General features: G+C 43.9%; 1 long non-coding RNA gene across 2 annotated transcripts in view; it reads left to right on the top strand.

Annotated features, from left to right (window-relative positions):
• Positions 1-19,212, top strand: part of LOC106984258 (uncharacterized) — an 88,353-nt gene that overhangs the window by 24,694 nt on the left and 44,447 nt on the right. The window contains exon 4 of one of the 2 annotated variants that reach the window (XR_008298046.1): positions 4,340-7,556. The exons of the other annotated variant lie outside the window; for it this stretch is intronic. This is a non-coding gene — a long non-coding RNA (uncharacterized LOC106984258). Of the gene's footprint in view, positions 1-4,339; positions 7,557-19,212 lie in introns of those variants that run through there. 2 annotated transcript variants of the gene reach the window in all.

Raw genomic sequence — 19,212 nt, 5'->3', positions numbered from 1 at the left:
GCCACTCAACCGACTGAGCCACCCAGGCGCCCCTAAGGGCTTGTACGTTTTTAAAGGTGCCAAGCGAGCGGATCCGCCTGAGCAGATATCATGTTACCTGAGGTGGAAACTGCATGTCTAGAATATAATGTTATAATCAAACTACCCAAAAAGTTTGTTTGATGCATGCTTACCAATTTGGAATCCATTAAAATTCAGGGAACACCCGGGTGGCTCAGTCGGTTAAGCATCCGACTTTGGCTCAGGTCACGATCTCGTGGTTCATAAGTCCGAGCCCCGCATCAGGTTCTGTGCTGCAGCTGGCAGCCTGCCTGGGATTCTCTGTCTCCCTCTCTCTCTGCCCCTTCCCTGCTCACACACACACTTTCCCTCTCTCCCTCTCGCTCTCTCTCTCTCAAAAATAAATAAACATTAAAAAAAGTAGTCAGAACACAAAAAAAATACACTCTTAGGGAAAAAAAAGACTTTTTCTACGGTCAAAACACAAAGTGTTTTACTGTCCATTTGTTAGTTATCTATAATCATATTCACACTAATATTTGTGTCTCAACATTTTGTTATGAAAATTTGCAAACATTCAGAAAGGTTGAAAGGATTGTATAAAGAACACCCATGTATCCACAGACTAGATTCTGTAGTTGATAGCATTTTGCTAAATGCTAGATTTGTTTTGTCACAAGACAATCATCAATTTATCTTTTTTGTTTGTTTGTTTGTTTTTTTTTGAGAGAAAGAGAGAGAGTTGGTGGGAGGGTGGGGCAAGGGTGTGGGAAGGGAAAGAGAGAATCCCAAGCAGGTTCCATGGCCAGTACGGAGCCCGGCTCAGGGCTCGAGACCATGAGATCATGACCTGAACCGAAATCAAGTCTGACGCTTAACCAACTGAGCCACCAGGCGCCCCAATTTATCTTACTTGTTTTAATGGATTTTCACCTTACAGCCCTCGGAACGCCTCATCCTTGAGCACGTCCACATGCACATCATTAACTAGAGTCCAAGTTTGCTTACAGATTTTATTTTTAGGTAAAATTGATACGCAGCGTGATGCATACATCTTGAGAGTACTATGAGATGGGTTTTGAATGTCAATGGTTTTCATTTCCTGATGGCAGCATTGATTATCAGTTGTTTTAATTATCCTTACCGTTACGCCCACATCAATCCATGCAGTGAAAGATCAGTGTCATTGTTGCCCCAGACTGGTTCCTTCACATAGGTTACCCTTCCTTAGGCTCCAGAGCTCAGTACGTGTGTCTCAGCCGATCCTCTCCCGGGCTTGACCTCCTCCTCCTCCCAGCCCCCAGGCTGCATGTGTCCTTTCACCCGCATGGGGTGCCTAGAAGGTCTGAGATGGTACACAGTGTAGGGTGGATGGTGCCGATCCCAAGAGCAAGGGAATGCTTGCTGGGCAGTGGGATGGGGTTCAGGGGTGTGGGGAAAAGAGCCAGGCTACGGCCACGGTGTCCAAGAGGGAAGGAGTGCATAAGAATGAGTGGATCCTTGAAGTATTGACCATTTGGAGCAGAGAGATGGGAGGTGGAATTTCTGGGACCAAGGAAAAGGGAAGGAAGGGAAGGAAAATCGACAGGAGCTGTCCAGTGCCGTAGTGAGAGGAGCAGACTCAGGGTCAGACCGCTTTTGTCCAGGTCCCTGTTCAGCAACTCCTGAGCTGTGCATCTGTTGTCACTGAATCTCTGTGCCTCAGTTTCCTCACCTGTAAAATGGAGAGGCTAACGGCATTTACGCCCTAATTAGATCTTGTGAGGCACACATGAAATCATGTAAAAGGAGTGAATACTCTTTTTTCCTGGTTGATGTGTGGCCAAGGTTTGCTGAACGGATGGATGGGTGGTTGACTGGTTCAACTTTGGGGCCAGTCTTCGACATTTACAATTTACAAGAACGACCTCTTGTTTCTCTCTCTGTCTCCGCCCCCCACCCCCCACCCCAAGCCTCATCACTTTCCCATCTGCCTGCTGTGGCAGAAACACTATTTTAATATGAAACTGAGTTACTCATTTTCCAAAAAAGAGAGAGGGAGAGAGTTTAAATTGCAGATGCCTGGGAGAGTTATTATATTAGAGTAAATGGATTTCATTTACAGTTCGATGTGAACTCTGACCTTTCTTGTTTTGATAAGGAAGGGTAGAGAGGACTGGCAGGTGAAAGGTAAGAAATCAAAGCCACTAGGGGAGGGGGATACACAAAAGATGGGCACACCCAACACAGACGTGGCTGAGTGTCAAATTTTTAAAGCAAGCAGTATTTTTTTTAATGTTTATTTATTTATTTGTTGGGGGGGGGCATGTGTGAGTGGTGGAGGGGCAGAGAGAGAGGGAGAGAGAGAATCCTAAGCAGGATCCGATTGTTGGCCCAGAGCCCGACATGGGGCTCGGTCCCACAAATTGTAAGATGATGATGAGCTGAAATCAAGAGTCAGACTCTCAACCAACCACCTGAGCCACCCAGGTGCCCCAACAAGCAGTATTTTTATACATGGAGGACCCCGTTTTTGCAATGCAAAAATATTCTATACCATAACTACGAAATAAAAAGACAGCAGGAAAGTGGGTTCAGGACAAACAGTAAAGCTAAGTTTCTGCTTTTTAAAAAATGTTGAATAACCACATCCATGTATTCTTAGACTTCATCTGTTCGCACCTGGTACACACCCAGATGAATCCCTCCCTGCAAGAAGGAGGAGGAGGAGGCTTGGTTTCACTTTGTTAGCCAGCCCTCACAAGTGTCATTTGTAGAAGACTCTATGAGAAATCTGTTTTCTTTTCTTTTTTTTTTTTTTTTTTAGTGTTTATTTATTTGAGAGAGAGAGACAGACAGACAGACAGAGTGCAAGCCGGGGAAGGAAGAGAGAGAGGGAGACACAGAATGTGAAGCGGGCTCCAGGCTCCGAGCTGTCAGCACACAGCCCGACGAGGGGCTCGAACTCACGGACCGTGAGATCATGACCTGAGCCAAAGTCAGACGCTTAACCGACTGAGCCACCCAGGTGCCCCTATGAGAAACCTGTTTTCAAGTTGGCAGGGGCGGTGGGTGGGGGAGGAACAGTACCACCTTTAAAACTGCTTGTCGGTTTGGACTTCGGGCTAAATGCTGTCAGTTTGGAACTCCCTCGGGAGGAAAGCCAAGCTTCTGGTCATCCCGTTATTGATCTCGTCTGTATTTCCTGATGACTATTGCTGTGTCCACAGAGCTTTGCCTTTTTCACCCTCTTTCCCAACAGTCCTTGCAGTGTTTTTGCAGATTGATCTGTTAGCATAAACTCAATTATCAGTTTACTCTGATGACAATCACCATTACAGCTACTATAAAATTTACTTTTATAATAGACGTTAGTGTAATCCGGCTCCTAGTGGCTCACGAGTGCTTCCTTGCATCTGTGAGAAGCCCAGTCGAGGCAGCATTCAAAGGGGGTCGGAATGTTCTCTGGCAGAATGCCTGTGCCATATGGAAACTATACTCTGAACTGCCTTTTAAAAAACCAGTCTGGGGGCGCCTGGGTGGCTCAGTTGGTTAAGTGTCCGACTTCGGCTCAGGTCATGATCTCACAGTTTGTGAGTTTGATCCCCACGTGGGGCTCTGTGCTGACAGCTCAGAGCCTGGAGCCCGCTTCACATTCTGTGTCTCCCTCTCTCTGCCCCTTCCCCACTCATGCTCTGTCTCTCCCTGTCTCTCAAAAATGAATAAACGTTAAAAAAATTAAAAAACAAACAAACAAAAACCACTCTGGGGGCACCTGGGTGGCTCAGTCAGTTAAGCACCCAGCCCTTGGTTTTGGCTCAGGTCATGATCTCATGGTTTGTGAGTTCAAGCCCCGCGTTGGGCTCTGTGCTGACAGCGTGGAGCCTGTTTGGGATTCTTTCTCTCCCTCTCTCCTCCTCTTTTTCTCTCTCTCTCTCTCTCTCTCTTTCTCTCTCTGTGTCTCAAAATAAATAAATAAACTTAAAAAAAAAAATAAAAAAGCCACTCTGTGCCCCATCCAGACTGCTGAGAAGCTCATGGCCCCACCCACTATATCAGCTGAAAAGATACAACCTCTTTTATTTTGAAAACTTGCAACAAACAAAATGCAAGCTCAGTGACATGAATTATAGTCGGCTATCTGCCACTACAAATTGATTTCAGGAGGAAGACACAGTCGAGTTACTCTGGAGCCTCTCAAAGCAGGGGGATCACATTAAGGTGGGCCTAGTTTGTCTCCTAAAATGAGGTTCCCTTTCCTGAGAACTTCAGGGAGAGGCTGCGTTGAATCACTATTTCGTGTTAAGTTGAGGAATAAGATCCTTTCAGCAAATAACTTTTCCGTTCCGACTATGCGCAGGGCTCCCCACTGACCGCGGCACGAATCACATGCTGGCCTTGCGCAAGGGAGACACAGAGCAGCGTGTAACCGAGATATTGTAGCGGTCTGACCAGGCTATCGATTCTGACCCTGGAGCTGAGTGGGGACTCCCTCCTCAGAGTAGGGAGGACGCTTTTGCTGGGCCATTAACAATGAACAGGACTCTGACCCCTCAGAATGGAGAAGGGTACATTCCTGTTACTAGTACGTCACCATAAACTGCCCTGAGACTTAACAACCATTTCACTAAGCTCACAGTTTCTACGGGTCAAGAATTCAGCACGACTATAAAGGGGACACCTTGTCTCTGCACCACCATATCTGGGTCCTCTACTAGGAAGGCCTCTAGGCCGGGGGGGCAGGGAACCCCATAACTTGGAGCTGGAATTATCTGGAAGCATCTCTCCTCACATGGCTGGCAGTCGATACTGGCTCTTGGATCTGACCTCGGCTGGGGCTACCAGCAGAAGCACCTAACTGAGGCCTCGTCCCTGTGGCCTGGTCTCCCTCACAGTATGGAAGCCTCAGGACCGTTGGGTTTGTAACTCAGCAGCCCAGGGCTCCAGAAGCGAGTGGTTCCCAGACAACCAGGCACAGGCTGCATGGTATTTTCTGACCTGGCTTCTTCAGAAGTTGTGACGTATCGCTCCCATCAGACTCTCTTGGTTACAACAGGGACACCAAGGTTCACTAGCTCAGATGCAACAGGAGGGGACCCAGACTCTCACCTCTTAATGGAAGGCACATGGCCAGTTAAAAAAATGTCACGGGCATGCTAAGAAAGCATGGGAGCACGCGGGGTGTGTGCAGCTTTGGGTGGGTAGTCTAATGCTGCTAGAATTTTAGGTGTGGGGTGGGAAGTGGCAGAAAGTGGGGCTATACATGTAGACTGGGGCCATCATGGGAAAAACCTTTACTGCCTTTGTGGCAGGCACCCTATCTTAAGCCACACACGATGGAAGAAATAAAACCTTGTTTTTTTTTACGAGTCAATCCACTTTTTCTTTTGAGAAATTACATCAGGGTGTGAGAAGATCTGAGTCCTGGGTAAATCTCTGCCACTCGGCCTTGCCTGAGCTCCGTCCTGGGACCTCCTTTCTCTGGGGCATCTGCAGGGGGAGGGAGCTGGGTCTCTGTTCCTTTCCATCCAAGCTGGCGTCTGCTCAGATGTGCCTGCACCCGTTTTGTCCTGGGATGGTGATTCGAGCAGGGTACCGCTGAACTGTCCCTTGGTGCAGGGCTTCTAGAATTCCGCTGGATTTCAGCCCAAGCTGTCCCCTTCACAGGCACACAGGGAAAATGTGGCTGCTCTCCTGCCCTTCTGTGGGGCTGCAGGGACTTCTGGGAGGTTGTCTGGGATGTCCTCGGTCTACCTACTGTGTTTCACGTGTCCGCCAGGCCAGCTGCGCAGAGACATTTCTAAGGCTGGAGACCTTGGGGGCCTCCCCACGGGCTGTGACGATCAGTCCCCCTCCCCTCTAGAACCTCCAAATCTACCTGTTCTCCCTCACTCCCTTCTGCCCTAAAAATCAGATTCCCTTCCCTGCAATGTACAAGCTGCACTGAATTACTTTAAAAAAATTTTTTTTAACATTTTTATTTATTTTTGAGAGAGAGAGAGAGAGACAGCACGTGAGCAGGGGAGGGGCAGAGAGAAAGGGAGACACAGAATCCGAAGCAGGCTCCGGGCTCCGAGCTGTCAGCACAGAGCCCGACGCGGGGCTGGAACCCGCGAACTGGGAGATCATGACCTGAGCTGAAATCGGACGCTTAACTGACTGAACCACCCAGGCACCCCTTGCATTACCTTTTAAATAAAATTGAGAAAGACCATGCTTTCAGCGAACAATTTTACCATTCTCCCTCTCTCCTTTTCCGCCAGGCTCAGGATTCCTTAAGATCTAACCCAAAAGTGGTTCCGTCCCAGGCTGTCTCAATTGTTTATTGTCAGTGTATCGCGTGATGGTCTAAACCTGACTTACGCGGTCATTTAGCCTTGTCTGGCTCAGTGGTCAGTGTGATGTCAACGACCTCTCAGTAAACACGTCCTTTGGTTTCCCCGAGACGGAGACCTCTTGCGCTTATCTTGGTGATTTGCGGTGTACAGATGAAGCTTATCCTGTGTGACTGAGCAAGGACTCTGGAAGGTGTACTTGGATGCCTTTGGACGCCTTGGATCCTCCTGATGCATTCTTTCTCTTGCTGTATTGTATTCCTCGTCTTCATTTAAGCTTGATGTCTGCATGCTTTAAAAAAAAAAAAAAAAGTCTAACCCAAAAGTTAACCCCAGAGGCTGAGAATGTGAGTGTATCTTTTGTATTTGTGACAAGAGGACCTCCCTTTTGGAAACTCAAAGACAAAGACTGGAGTCTTTTGAATCTTCCCTTCCCCGAAGCAGCGAGGATGGGTGGGAGAAGGTCCCCGGGGTCAGAGTGAATAAGGAGAGGGGTAATCTTCTTATATATTGAAGGCATTACTATCACAAACCCGTGGGGCAGACACAGAGGTGCCCTCAGACCCCCCTCCAGGGAAAGGCTGACCGCCTGGCTCGGAGAAGTATGGTTGAGTTGTCTGATAGTTTCCTGTCTCCAGCCTTTTCAGAATCTGGCTCAGCATTTTTTTTAAACTGTGGCAAAATACACAGGGCATAGACTTTCCCGTCAGTGACAGAACCCTTAGAGCAGTCCTAAGTACATTCACGGTATTCACCACTACCTACTTCCAGAACATTTTCATCCACGCAAAAGGAAGCCCCATCTCCATTAAGCAATTGATCCCTTTTTGCCCCTTCTCCCCAGCCCCAGCAACCCCCAGCCCACTTTCCGTCTGTACGAATTGGACTACTCCGGACGTTTCGTATAAATGCGATGTGTGTCCTTTTGTGTCTGGTTTTCCTTCACTCAGCATGTTTTCAGGGCTCTTTCCTTGGCCCTTGTAAAATAGTGCTGCTGTGAATATTTGTGTGCAAGTTTTTCTCTGAACACCTGTCTTCAAACCTTTTGAGTGTATTAATTTGGGAGCAGAATTGCTGAGTCGTATGGTAATTTTATGCTTAACGTATTGGGAAACCGCCATACTGTTTTCTACGCTGGCTGTACAATTCTCCATCTCTACCAGCAATGTATAAGGGTTCCAGTGTTTCCGTATCTTCACCAGTACTTATCATCCAATGTTTTAACATTTATTTATTTACTTATTTATTGGTAATCTCTACACCCCATGTAGGGCCGGAACTCAGGACCCAGAATCGAGAGTCGCGTGCTCTTCTGACTGAGCCAGCCAGGCACCCCTCCGATGTTTTGACTACAGCCACCCAATAGGTGTGGAGTGGTATCTCATTTGCATTTGCATTTTTTTTTTTTTTTTTGGAGAGAGCATGCCTATGAATGGGGAGAGGGGCAGAGAGAGAGAGAGGGAAAGAGAGAGAGAATCTCAACCAGGCTTCACGCTCAGCACAGAGCCCAATGTGGGGCTTGATCCCATGACCCTGGGTTCATGACCTGAGTCAAAATCAAGAGTCAAGTGCTCAACCGACTGAGCCACCCAAGAACCCCTGATTTGCATTTCTATAATGAATGATGCTGTCCATCTTTTCATTTCCACTGGCCGTTTGTGTCTCTTTGGAGAAATGTCTATTCAAGTCCTTTGACCATTTTTAAACTGGACAGTCTTTTGTTGTTGACTCGTAGGAGTTCTTTATATATTCGGGATAATTGCCTCAGCGCTTAAGTTGAGATCCCTGCTTCAGGGGCATTCCCCCGGCCAATGACTGGGTAGGAAAGTGGTAGGAGTTCCTGGCCATTTCTACCCTATGCGGGTCTGCTCTAAAGGCAACCTTTGCTCGGGGTGCCTGGGTGGCTCAGTTGGTTAAGCATCTGACACTCGATTTGGACTCAGGTCATGATCTCATGGTTCGTGAGACTGAGCCCTGCATTAGGGCTCTGTCAGCCCAGACCCTGTTTAGGATTCTCTGTCTCCCTCTCTCTCTGCCCTTCCCCTGCACTCATTGTCTCTTTCTCAAAAATAAATAAATAAACATTAAAAAAAAATAATAATAAAGGCAGTCTGTGCTCCAAAGGTCCTTGTCGGGCTGGCAGAAGTTTGTTAGGTATGTGTCACAGTCAGTGTGAGAGATCTCCCCCTGCCCGATCCTGCTTCTTCCCCTGTTTTCTTTTGCCAGTGTCAGTCCCCAGGAAATCTTTTGGATGCCTATCCATCTCAGCATCTGTTTCCCCTAAAAGACAACCTGTGACAGCCTGGCAGAGAAGTTGGCATTTATTCCAGAAGCAAAGTGTTGGTTAAAAGGGTTCACAAAGTAGGAGGACACAATGTGCTTTTTAAAAGGTTGCCATCAGGGGCGCCTGGGTGGTTCACTCGGTTAAGCGTCTGACTTCAGCTCAGGTCACAATCTCGTGGTCCGTGAGTTCGAACCCCGCGTCGGGCTCTGGGCTGACAGCTCGGAGCCTGGAGGCTGCTTCCGATTCTGTGTCTCCCTCTCTCTCTGCCCCTCCCCCATTCATGCTTTGTCTCTCTCTGTCTCAAAATAAATAAACGTTAAAAAAAATTTTTTTAAAGGTTGCCTTCAGAGTGTGGGCAGAAAGGTAGAAGAGAACCTTATTAGTCAGGGTTGCAAACATTGGGGTGAGAGATGATGATGGGGGGCAGTTGAATTCGGAGATGGAAAATGGTGGGGGTGGAGTCACTGGGTCCCTGCCCCTCAAACACACAGCTGGCCCATGTCCTTACTTGGCCAAGATCCATTGTTCTTTTACTGTCCTCTTGAATTTGATCTGCTAGAGTTTTATTTAGGATTTCCCCATTGATATCTGTAAGTGATACCAATGGTCTATGGTTCTTTTGTGTGCACTCTTTGTTTGGTAAAAGGATTGTGTCATCTTCATAAATTGGACAGTTTCCCATTTTCTTCCATACTCTGAAGCATTATGTATCATGGAAATGACCCGTTTCTCCAAAGTTAAAAAATACCTAATATGAATATAAGATCATTTTTAATTGTAAACTTTAAATATTTTCAGTTATCCTTTTTTTGTGGTTTCTTCTTAAAACAATCTGGGTAATTCTCTCTCCCTCTGCCTCTCTCCCCCACTCAAAACAGTCTGGGTAATTTATGTTTTCTAGAAGATCGTCCATTTCATTGAAATTTTCAAATTCATTACCTTTTAAACATGCACACAGATAATACTTTATAATCAAAATTGTGTTATTGTAAGGAATTTGGAAAAGAGGAGAAAATGAGAACCACTTACAATCAACAGAGAGAGAGAATCAATGTTAACATTAAGGGGAAGGTGTTCCTTCTGTTTTTCTTTCTTTCTTTCTTTCTTTCTTTCTTTCTTTCTTTCTTTCTTTCTTTCTTTCTTTCTTTCCTTCTTTCTTTCCTTCTTTCTTTCCTTCTTTTTTTTTTTCAATGTTTATTTATTTTTGGGACAGAGAGAGACAGAGCATGAACGGGGGAGGGGCAAAGAGAGAGGGAGACACAGAATCGGAAACAGGCTCCAGGCTCTGAGCCATCAGCCCAGAGCCTGACGCGGGGCTCGAACTCACAGACCGCGAGATCGTGACCTGGCTGAAGTCGGATGCTTAACCGACTGCGCCACCCAGGCGCCCCTCTTTCCTTCTTTTAGAGAGAGAAAAAGTGCAAGATTGGGGGAGAAGGGGAAAGATAAAGAGAGAGACAAAATCATAGCAGGCTCCACTCTTAGTGTGGAGCCTGATGTGGGGCTCGATCCCAAGACCCTGGGATCATGACCTGAGCCCAAACCAAGAGTCAGATGCTCAACCAACTGAGCCACCCACACGCCCCTATTTTCTTTTAAATTAAAAAAACAAAACCCTACATATTTGTTGTCATATCTCTGTTAAAAACAAGATAACAGGGGGGTGTCTGGGTGCCTCGGTCAGTTAAATGTCTGACTTTGGCTCGGGTCATGATCTCACGGTTCGTGGGTTTGAGCCCCGCGTCGGGCTCTGTGCTGACAGCTCAGAGCCTGGAGCCTGCTTCGGATGCTGTGTCTCCTTCTCTCTCCCTGACCCTTCCCTGCTCACACTCTGTCTCTGTCTCTCAAAAATATAAATAAATAAATAAATAAATAAATAAATAAATAAATAAATAAATAAATAAATAAAACAAGGTAACAGGCCCCAAATGCTTATGCTAAGCCCCACGTCACCAAACCAAGACGTAATAGTTTCAGCACTTCCAGAAATGGAATCTTAACCCAGTCAATCAGGAATCACAGATTGGTACTAGTTCTAGTCATCTGCTGGATAGACCCCTGCCCGCCCCTAAAGGAAAGTGACTTTGCAACAGTTGACCCGCTTTTTGGCCTTGTATATCTCCCTTCTGGCTATAGAAGTCTTGCGTTTTGTTCAAGTCCTTGGAACATCTTTCTATCTGCTGCATTGGATGCTGCCCAATACAAATAAATTTTTGCTCAAACTCTTAAATATTGTAATATGCCTCCATGTATCTTTTAACATCTCCTTTAGAATTTCTATTTGCTTCTCTTCCTCTTTAAAATTACATTTCTTCAGGGGCTCCTGGGTGGCTCAGTCCATTGAGCATCCAACTCTTAATGTCGGCTCAGGTCCTGATCTTGGAGTTCATGAGTTTGAGCCCCACATTGGGCTGACAGCGCTTGAAACCTGCTTGAAATTTCTCTGTCCTCTCTGCCCCTGCCCCTGCTCCTGCCCCTGCTCATCCTTGTGTGTGTGCTTTCTCTCTCTCTCAAAGTGAACCTAATTAAAAAAAAAATTAAGGGGCACCTGGGTGGCTCAATCAGTTAAGTGTCCGACTTCAGCTCAGGTCATGATCTCACAGTCTGTGAGTTCGAGCCCCGCATCGGGCTCTGTGCTGACAGCACAGAGCCTGGAGCCTGCTTCAGATTCTGTGTCTCCCTCTCTCTCTGCCCCTCCCCTGTTCACGCTCTGTCTCTCTCTGTCTCAAAAATAAAAATGAAAACATTTTAAAAAAATTTAATTACATTTTCAAAAGCTTATCTCTTTATAATTTCTTCAATAGCTCCTAAAATTTTTATTTTAACCTTACTGTTTTCCAGTGTGTTGATTAATAATCTCTTATTTTGTCTTTGTATTCCTCTTGCAATGGTCTTTTACTCCATCTTAACTTCCAGATAAGGCATTCTGTCCATTTATTCTGTTTTTCTTGCCTAAGATTTGTGTTTTTGGACAGCTGTATTGAGTTATGATTTAGCTACTGTAACATTCATCCATGGTTATGTGGACAATTCAATGATTTTCAGTAAATGCCAGGAGTTGTGCCAACCTCACCACAATCCACACATTTCTATCATCTAAAAAGACCTCCTCATAAGTAAAGCAACTAAAAAGAAAATAAATAAATGAGTTCATTAATTAAAAGACACCCCTCCCCCCATGCCTATTTACATTCAACCTTCAGTCTCCCCTCCAGGCAACCACTGGTCTGCTTTCTGTGCCAAAAGATTGGTTTTTTTCTGGACATGTCATGTGATAGAATCACATAATATGTGGGCTTTTATGCCTGACCTGTTTCACAGAGCATATTGTTTTGGAGGGCCATCCACAAGTCAGTACTTCCGATGTTTTAGCCACGTTCACCTACTCCTTTCTGCTGGTTTCTCCCTAGATTCTGACGGCTCCCTCTTGTACGCATGGAGACCCGCACCTTGCCAGACTAGAGAGGACCATTTGCAAATCTCTGGACCTCTCTCTCAGTGCAACTCTCTTATCTCGGGCACATCACTCTATAAATATTAGATATTTTACAGACAATTTTTTTGGCACTTATATAAAAACATTGACCCAGCAGTGTTTTTTCTCTGAGTCCTCGGGGCAATGCTTCCTTTCCTTTAGAAGCTGCAGAATCTTTCTCTAGGGTCTATAAATCTTCTCTGTGAATGAGGAGAGATCTGTTAAAGCCTGGAGATGGTCACTGGGCAGGTGACTAGGCTGTTCTAACCCTCCTTCACTGGGGGGCAGGAACAGGGGCAAAAGGGATGGAGAGTTAGTGTTTCACGGGCACAGTTTCTGTTTTGGAAGATGAGGAAAGTTCTGCAAGTGGATGGTGGTGATGATCACACAACAATGTGGATATGCTTAATGCCACAGGACTGTATGCTTAAAAATGGTAAATTTTATAACATAAAATTTTAACCTCTATTCTACTTTCTGTCTCTATGACTTTACCTTTAATTTTTTGCTTTTTAAATCTGTGATGATAGTATAAGTACTTTCCAGCCAGAAGGTTGGGGGATATGGATGGATATTCTCTCTCTCTGCTTTTTTTTTTTGGGGGGGGGGGAGGAGATGGATATTCTCTTAAGGTCTCTTCCAAACATTATTTTTCTCAATATTTTTATTAAAAAAGCACATCGGTATCTGATCCCTGTTTTACAGATGACAATCTGATTCCTTCAGAGTTGTGAGATTTTGTTTTAACATATTTTTTTCTAGAAAACACCTTTATGGTATATCCCCACTTTTCCATCTCCAAACTCTCTCTGGTGTGGCAAGCTGTATTTCTGAAGGGACTGTCTGTGTAGATGGTGCAGCTCTCATGAAACAAGTTCAGTAACAGTTATGAGAAAACCCAATGGTCAAGTACTAAAATTCTTCCTGGGGGCACCTGGGTGGCTCAGTAGGTGAAGCATCCAATGCTTGATTTTGGCCCAGGTCATGATCTCATGGTTCATGAGTTCGAGCCCCCCGTCTGGCTGTGTGCTGACAGTGCAGAGCCTGCTTGGGATTCTCTGTCTCAAATAAATAAATAAGCCTCAGAAAATAAGTAAATAAAATTCTTCCTTGTTTCCAGCATTATCACTCTGTGAGTATATATGTATACAATGACTTCTTTTTCTTAGACTTTGAAATAACTGTATAGCCTATATTTGTTTTCATGTATTTTGATGAAGACTGATTCTCATAGCAACTCTCTGACACTGGCACGGTGTGGATAAATGTAAGACCAGCGATACAGAATTCACAAACTGACATTGTTACTATTTTTAAAATTTTCTTTTTAAATGTTTATTTATTTTTGACACAGAGAGAGACAGAACATGAGCTGGGGAGGGGCAGAGAGAGAGGGAGACACAGAATCCGAAGTAGGCTCCAGGCTCTGAGCTGTCAGCACAGAGCCCGACGCAGGGCTCGAACCCACAGACCGCAAGATCATGACCGGAGCTGTAGTCGGACGCTCAACAGACTGAGCCACCCAGGCGCCCCATGATGCTGTTACTATTGGCAAATACGGTATCTGAGGCTGAGTATTGGGTACTGTGTTGGAGACAAGTAAGACTCTCCTACAGTGTGGATGGACCCAGAGGAGTGAAGTTTTCTCAGAAAGCACTGTAATGATCATCATCCTCTGCCAGTTGAGAAATCTTGGTGTTGATTCTTCTTTCGTTCCAGAGTTTGTAATTGACTGGACTCTTTAATTATTGGATACTTTTCTCTGAGGAAACCTTCGAACTTTTGGAGAGGAAGACTTTTATGTTTGATAGGAATTCTTAAGTTCTTTTTTTTGCAATAAAGACAGAGTAAGAAAATCCAGTAACAGTGGCTTCCTGCCTTACTGTCTTGAGGACAGCCAGTCTTCTCACTCAGGGCTAAATGTCCTGTGAAACTGATCATAAATGGTATGAATAGCTTTAATGGAATCTTGTCTCTTTCTTACACTATCTACAGAAGTTGGTGTCATTTACAGCTGACAATGAAATGAGAATCTGAATATTCTTAGGTATTTTCTAATAGAGTGCTCGCTGGCTGCAATTCAGAATTATATCACCCTTTTATTAGCAAGGAGGTGTTCCCCCACCCTATTCACTCCTTCGACAAGTATTCACCAAGTGCCTTTTAGGTGCCAGATACTTATAATTAAATTCTTAACCTTAGGACTTCGTGTCGATGGTTTGCCAGATTTTAAATTCTACTGCATCATGTAAGTTCAAGTTAATTAATTTTAGGTACCAAGAAATGAGACTTCCTGTTAAGATGAAAATTAACCTTATGAGATTAATACAGATATTTGAAAGCCTTCTTGTAATTGAAACAGTTTTTAAGATCTTCAAATTTTGATAAGTTGGGCCAAAATGACTCTATGAATAAATAAACAAACATAAACAAACAAAACCAACTGAACTTTTATATACATTTCAAATTGTTTTAGGGTATTGGAAATAATAAGGGAAATATTCAGTAACACACAATGTGTAAAATCTCAGTACATATTTTAAGAAATCCATAAATTGTGAGTTGATAAGCCCCTAAATACGACTGTTGGCCACATGCATCAATCATTCAGGTGACTGTTTTTTATGGTATTACTAGAAGTTACCTGGGCTATTTTTGAGTGAAGACATGAATTTTCCTTCAATGAACCTCCAACAACAACAAATCTTATTTTATAAAATTCTGTGTTAATGGAGAGTCCATTTGGGAGTGTGCCAGAGGCAATGTTTCCTGTTGGTTTTCCTGTTCTATGAATAAGAATCGGAAACATGTATCTATTAAGTTGAAGGCTAACATGTAATTCTCTGCTCCAGAGACATTGAAGAAATGGGAATTATCAATGTTAACTCAACGTGAGTCAGCTGTTCAGTAGAATTAAAAATTGGAGATACAGTAAATCTTGTGTTCTTGTTTCTTTTTGTATTCACCAAAGAAATTGTGCTGTTTGGATGGCATTTCCATTTAAAGAAACTAAAATTTAATTATTCTATTTTTCCTGCTTTTCTTTGTGTGTGTGGTGGGGAAGGAAAGAATATCATGCAAGAAAGAACTTCTTTCACACACAGAAAATGGATTGCCTTAAGATTTTAGAGGAGTAATTCATAAAATGATGTCTCTTGCCCTTGTATCTGCACTAGATTCTGAAATATTCTAAGATTCCAGACTCATTTTTCTGCTGCATTTATATTTCCTAATTCTCACTGTTTGTCTTATTAACAAGGAAATGGAATTCCTGTATCAGTTTGTTCCCCTTGAGCTCGTGTCTAAATATTCCATTAAACTTACTAACATCAGGGATGCCTGGCTGGCTCAGTCAGTAGAACATACAACTCATGATCTTGGGGTTGTGAGTTCAAGCCTCACATTGGGTGTGCAGCCTACTTTGAAAAAAGTTACTAACTTCAGAATTGAGAGGATTCTTTCAGTATATTCAAAGGCTTTCAGATTAAATAATTGAAGACCACCTAAAATATTTTAACAAGAATTAGGCTTCTACAAACTACATCTTTTTTTTTTTTAAGTTTATTGTTTATTTTGAGAGCGAGTGTGTGAGCAGGGGAGGGACAGGGAGAGAAGGAGAGAGAGAATCCCAAGCAGGCTCCATGCTGTCAGCGCAGAGCCCAGCACAAGGCTTGAATTCACAAACTGTGAGATCATGACCCAAGCCAAGATTAAGATTGGACTCTCAACCAACTGATCCACCCAGCTACCCTTGGCCCAAACTATATTTTCAAATAATTATATCCAGAGGCACCTGGGTGGCTCAGTCATTTGAGCGTCCAACTCTTGATTTCGGCTCAGGTCACTATCCCAGGGTCATGGGATGGAGCCCAACATCAGACCCTGTGTTGAGTGTGGAGGCTGCTTAGGATTCTCTCTCTCTCTATATACTTCTGCCCCTCTCCCCCACTCACTCACTCTCTCTCTGTCTCTCTCTCTAAAATTAAAAAATATATATATCCACTACATGAAAATGTAAAAGTTCTGGGGTGCCGACCCTTGATTTCAGCTCAGGTCATGATCTCACGGTTTGTGAGTTCAAGCCCCACATTGGGCTCTGCACTGTGTCAGCACAGAGACTGCTTGGAATTCTCTTTCCCTCTGTCTCTCTGCCCCTACCCCACTCTCCCTCCCTCTCTCTCTCAAAGTAAATAAACTTTAAAAACATTATTAAAAAAATAGAAAAGTTCTAAATACCAGCAATCTTCTCTTCATCAATGAGCTAAAGACACATTCAGATAGGACAAACCCATTTACTTTCCCTGAAATTATAAAATTGTGAAGTATTTTGCTTCTTTTTTTGTCCTTTTTTTTTTTTTTTGGTAGGTGAAGTTCACTTTAGTTCTCAGTTGTTTTCAATTTTTCTATTTCCCTGTTAAAAATGTTTTCATATTATCTCATCACTCTCCTGAGATAAGGAATTGCCATTGGAAAAACAAATTGCTGTTGGACAAAGTGTTATTCCGACCCGAGAAAATTTTATATAACTTAAGGGTTGTGCTTAGTAAAATTTTATCACTTGCTTCTTTAAGAAAATTTAGATACTATAAATTTAGCCTCTAACCTTCTTTGACATAATCTTCATTCTCATTTTATGACATCGTCTCTTCTGTTTTATTTAACGGTTTAATAGAGTCATGCTTGAAACCGGCTGGAAAGCAATTTCAAGAAATGGTTTACAGGCTACTTTTAATGGGCAGTGTTACAGTATTTATTGCCCTCGGATATAGCGTTATTAATATTATTAAAAATCATTTGTTGATTGCTGGAGGCTGCACTTGGAGCTATGTGAGACATAAAGACACCGTAATCGCTGCCCTATGTCCTGTCTCTGGCAAATAAAAACGATATGTTTCTATATGGTTTCTCTGGCTTCTCCCTCCGATGTTTTCCCCTTTAGGGAATGGATGTTATTGAAAGTGAGGTGATGCCTTTTCACCTTATTTTTTATTGGCTCTCTTCCCATGAGTCTTAGGTTCCTTGGCAGTCAAGTTGAACTTTCTGAGAGGAAACTACTCCCTATGAGCAGTGAGGTACACAAGTGACCTCTGCAGACACATTACGGTGATTCATGATCCCAGGACCTGCATTACATTCCATTGCTCATGTTTGCAAGCGAGTGTTGGAAATAACCTTGGAGGTTCGAACCATTCAAAACTCACTGGAAGAGAAATTTCCCCACAGGAAGGAGATAAAAGGATTTCTTCCGGAACGTTGGCAAGGACACTTGACAAACTCCGCTCCCAAGCAAAGGAGCATTGCCTTTTGTCAGCTCGCTCATGCCCACTGTACCCTTCTGTTCTCTTCAGGCCAGTTTACTGGACCATCCAAAGGCAGGTTCCATGGCTGGTGTTCTCTGTGCCAAAGGTCTTGCCCCTTTTGTACCCAATTCCAGCTGAAAGCACAGTTAGTAGAGATAGTTTTCCTGCTCCTCAGGAATAAAGGGAGGAAGAATGGAGGAAAGGAAGAAGGAAGGAAGGAAGGAAGGAAGGAAGGAAGGAAGGAAGGAAGGAGGAAGGAAGGAAGGAAGGAAGGAAGAAGGAAGGAAGAAAGGAAGGAGGAAGGAAGGAAGGAAGGAAGAAGGAAGGAAGGAAGGAGGAAGGAAGAAGGAAGGAAGAAAGGAAGGAAGGAAGAAGAGGAAGGAGGAAGGAAGGAAAGAAGGAAGGAGAAGGAAGGAAGGAAGGAAGAAGGAAGAGAAGGAAGGAAGGAAGGAAGAGAAGGAGAAGGAAGGAAGGGAAGGAAGGAAGGAAAGAAGGAAGGAAGAAAGGAAGGAGGAAGGAAGGAAAGAAGGAAGGAAGAAAGGAAGGAGGAAGGAAGGAAAGAAGGAAGGAAGGAAGGAAGGAAGAAGGAAGGAAGGAAGGAAGGAGAAGGAAGGAAAGAAGGAAGGAAGAAAGGAAGGAGGAAGGAAGGAAGGAAGAAGAAGGAGAGGAAGGAGAAGGAAGGAGGAAGGAAGAAGAAGGAGAAAGGAAGGAGGAAGGAAAGAAGGAAGGAAGGAAGGAGGAAGGAAGGAAGAGAAGAAGAAAGGAAGCGAAGGAACGAAAGAAAGAAGAGGAAAGAAAGAAAGAAGGAAGTTACAGTTAGGCAGTCACTCAAAAGACTTTTTTCTAAAGGACTGTGCCAGGCTCTGTTGGTGGGACGGGTCGGGGTAGGAACACAGGTAAAATATAGAAGGAACCTTCCCCAACCAGAGTATGGACAATTAGAGAGGATGAAACATGTGTTTCAATAACTGAAACACAAGGCCAAAGTGTTGAGCGCCATAGATGGAGTGCTGTGGAAACCCACAGGGGAGAACCAACGTCTTGTGGGCCCTCACACCAACTACACGTCCAGGGAAACAAACTAAAGACACCATATTTTCCACGGTCTCTCTTTTCTCCTACTTTCCATCAATTATTTATTGGAGCAGATTCTTAGCAGTAGCAAAGGAAAGGCAAGAGAATGAAGAGGGTACCAAACATTTAAAAATACAAAAAAAGGAGAGAAAGAATCTGTGAGCTCCAGATGTTTCCAAGCTCCTTAAAGGGGATAAAATATAAAAACCCTCTTGGTAGCGTTCTCCTCCTTCAGAGAAAAGGCGATAAAAACATTTTATATTGCAATTCAGCGTCTGTATCACATGTGTAGGTGTGTATAATGTGTCCAAAACACAAGTCTTACAGACAGTACTTGTGATGCATGTATTCTCTATTATCTATTCTGTAACTGATGGCTGGAATATAGAGGATAGGGGAAGAGAGCCAAGATGACTTCTGGTCTTCGGTTTAAGCAACTGGGTTGAATGATGGTACCATTGACTGAGATGGAGAAAATGGGGGAGGAAATTTTTTAGAACTTCAGAGAAAAAAAAAAAAGTCAATGAAATAAAGATTTCTGATTTGGCCATGTTGTGTTTGAATTGCTTGGTATAGTGACTCTCAATAAAAGTCTCTTTTTGATTAGAACCCACAGTTAGAAATACATTTGACATCAAGACCTCCCATATTTACATATGCACGTGTAAAAGAGAGTGTGTCTGGGGAGTCTGGGCGGTTCAGTCGGTTAAGCGTCCGACATCAGCTCAGGTCATGATCTCACGGTCTGTGAGTTCGAGCCCCACG

The sequence above is a fragment of the Acinonyx jubatus genome, chromosome C2, assembly GCF_027475565.1.
Source record: "Acinonyx jubatus isolate Ajub_Pintada_27869175 chromosome C2, VMU_Ajub_asm_v1.0, whole genome shotgun sequence".
Lineage (NCBI taxonomy): Eukaryota > Metazoa > Chordata > Mammalia > Carnivora > Felidae > Acinonyx > Acinonyx jubatus.
This window is presented reverse-complemented; position numbering and strand designations above follow the sequence as displayed.